This window comes from Scylla paramamosain, unplaced genomic scaffold (genome assembly GCF_035594125.1).
Source record: "Scylla paramamosain isolate STU-SP2022 unplaced genomic scaffold, ASM3559412v1 Contig76, whole genome shotgun sequence".
Classification (NCBI taxonomy): Eukaryota; Metazoa; Arthropoda; class Malacostraca; order Decapoda; family Portunidae; genus Scylla; species Scylla paramamosain.
In genome coordinates, this window is record NW_026973741.1 from 135,001 (window position 1) to 137,500 (window position 2,500).

The 2,500-nt window shown below is 43.4% G+C and overlaps 1 long non-coding RNA gene across 1 annotated transcript in view; it reads left to right on the forward strand.

The window, feature by feature from the left end:
- The window catches only part of LOC135098720 (uncharacterized), a 40,334-nt gene that overhangs the window by 26,431 nt on the left and 11,403 nt on the right, over positions 1–2,500 (forward strand). The window contains exon 2 of the long non-coding RNA XR_010267299.1: positions 1,889–1,992. This is a non-coding gene — a long non-coding RNA (uncharacterized LOC135098720). The remainder of the gene's footprint in view (positions 1–1,888; positions 1,993–2,500) is intronic.

The window sequence follows — 2,500 nt, forward strand, 5'->3', positions numbered from 1 at the left end:
CACACACACACACACACACACACACACACACACACACACACACACACACACACACACACACACACACACACGTTTCCGTTGATAGCTTTAAAGAGAGAGAGAGAGAGAGAGAGAGAGAGAGAGAGAGAGAGAGAGAGAGAGAGAGAGAGAGAGAGAGAGAGAGAGAGAGAAAGCGGTGATCGTGTTGCAGGAATCCCTCCATGGCTTCCTTTACGAGAATCCTTTATCATTGCCCTCAGAATTAAAGGAACAACATGGATCCTTTGCAGGTCAGCGGCCAGGACTGTGCTCTTCAACCCTTTGATTCTGAGCCCTTTGTAGAGTTAGTCATTTGTCTGTAATCCTTTGTTTTTTTAGTCCTTTTACAGGGTTAGTCATTTGTCTGTAACCCTTTGTTTAGTTGTTTATTCCTTAATCCTTTGCTGTTTAGTACTTTACAGCATACATGTTAATTATTGTTATTATTATCATTATTATTACTTGTCATCAGAGAGAGAGAGAGAGAGAGAGAGAGAGAGAGAGAGAGAGAGAGAGAGAGAGAGAGAATACGTATGGTGATGCTTGTTTTCATATAATACTTTTCCTCCTCCTCCTCCTCCTCCTCCTCCTCCTCCTCCTCCTCCTCCTCCTCCTCCTCCTCCTCCTCCTCCTCCTCCTCCTGCTACCGTCACACACAGCATCACAGTTCACGGGTTTCCCAGATCCAGAAATAACATCTTTTCGTCTCGCCTACTGTAAACACCTCTACAACACCACTCCATTATCTCTCTCTCTCTCTCTCTCTCTCTCTCTCTCTCTCTCTCTCTCTCTCTCTCTCTCTCTCTCTCTCTCTCTCTCTCTCTCACGTTAATTACAGTACACATTATACTCCTCCTCTTTTTTCAGCATTTCTTTCTCTCTCTTTTATTTCCACCATATCACATCACCATCATCAACACCACCACCAACACCACCACCATTCATCACTTTATTCCTCTTCTTCTTCCTCCTCCTCCTCCTCCTCCTCCTCCTCCTCCTCCTCCTCCTCCTCCTCCTCCTCCTCCTCTTCCAAGCAGACTTCTCCCATTACAAAAGATTAAGAAAATTAAGTTATAACAGAAAAAAAGTTGAGAGAGAGAGAGAGAGAGAGAGAGAGAGAGAGAGAGAGAGAGAGAGAGAGAGAGAGAGAGAGAGAGAGAGAGAGAGAGAGTTTTCATCTCCTCTTAATTAACTGGGGTGTTTGAGCTAGATCGGAAGATGCTCCTTTGATTTTTATCTCCACTACACCTTCCTTCCTTCCTTCCTTCCTTCCTTCCTTCCTTCCTTCCTTCCTTCCTTCCTTCCTTCCTTCCTTCCTTCTCATCTTTATCTTTACCTGCTCTTTCCCTAATTTTTATAATCAAATTGTCTTTCTTTTTTCCTTCTATCTTTGTGTTCCTTCCTTCCTTCCTTCCTTCCTTCCTTCCTTCCTTCCTTCCTTCATTCTGATCTTCTTACCTGCTCCTTTCCTAATTCCATGGAGAGAAAATGTATGGGAAGATCTTAGTAGTAGTAGTAGTAGTAGTAGTAGTAGCAGTAGTAGTAGTAGTAGTAGTAGTAGTAGTAAGAACAGCTGTAGTACTAATAACGGGAGAATAGTAGTAGTAGTAGTAGTAGTAGTAGTAGTAGTAGTAGTAGTAGCACCAATATCAGAAGTCCGTAATAACAACAACAGCAACAATAAAACAGACACTCAAACAAACAAACAAACAAACAAACAAACAAACAAACAACCCGCCATTCACTCGTATCATTTCAACCCGATTCGCTTCGTCTTCAATTTTTCGAAGCATCATTCCACACAACACTCACACTCTCTCTCTCTCTCTCTCTCTCTCTCTCTCTCTCTCTCTCTCTCTCTCTCTCTCAGGCGCTGAGTTGACGTGAGTGGGCAGAGGAAGAAGAAGTAGAAGAAGAGGAAGAGGAAGAAGAGGAAGAGGAGGAGAGGGAAGGAAGATCTGAGCTGCGGATAAGGTAAAGATTCAAAGGTTATTATGTGTGTGTGTGTGTGTGTGTGTGTGTGTGTGTGTGTGTGTGTGTGTGTGTGTGTGTGTGTGTGTGTGTGTGTGTGTCTTTAGGGAATGAGAAAGGTCAGAAGTTTAGGTTAGCTCGCCCTTACGAGAGAGAGAGAGAGAGAGAGAGAGAGAGAGAGAGAGAGAGAGAGAGAGAGAGAGAGAGAGAGAGAGAGAGAGAACAAAGCCAATGTCAATCTCTCTCTCTCTCTCTCTCTCTCTCTCTCTCTCTCTCTCTCTCTCTCTCTCTCTCTCTCTCTCTCTCTCTGGAGTTGAAGCATTAAAGTAAAAAAAAAAGAGAGAGAGAGAGGAATTATCGGCAGGACTTTAGTGTGTGGGAAGTGAGTGTGACTTAAGTTTAATAATCCAAGCTTAAAACTTTGCCTCACTCCAGTCAATAACACTTAGCGGGACTCCAACTAACTTATATTACTACCGAGTGAATTACGTGGCTGCTCTCTCTCTCTCTC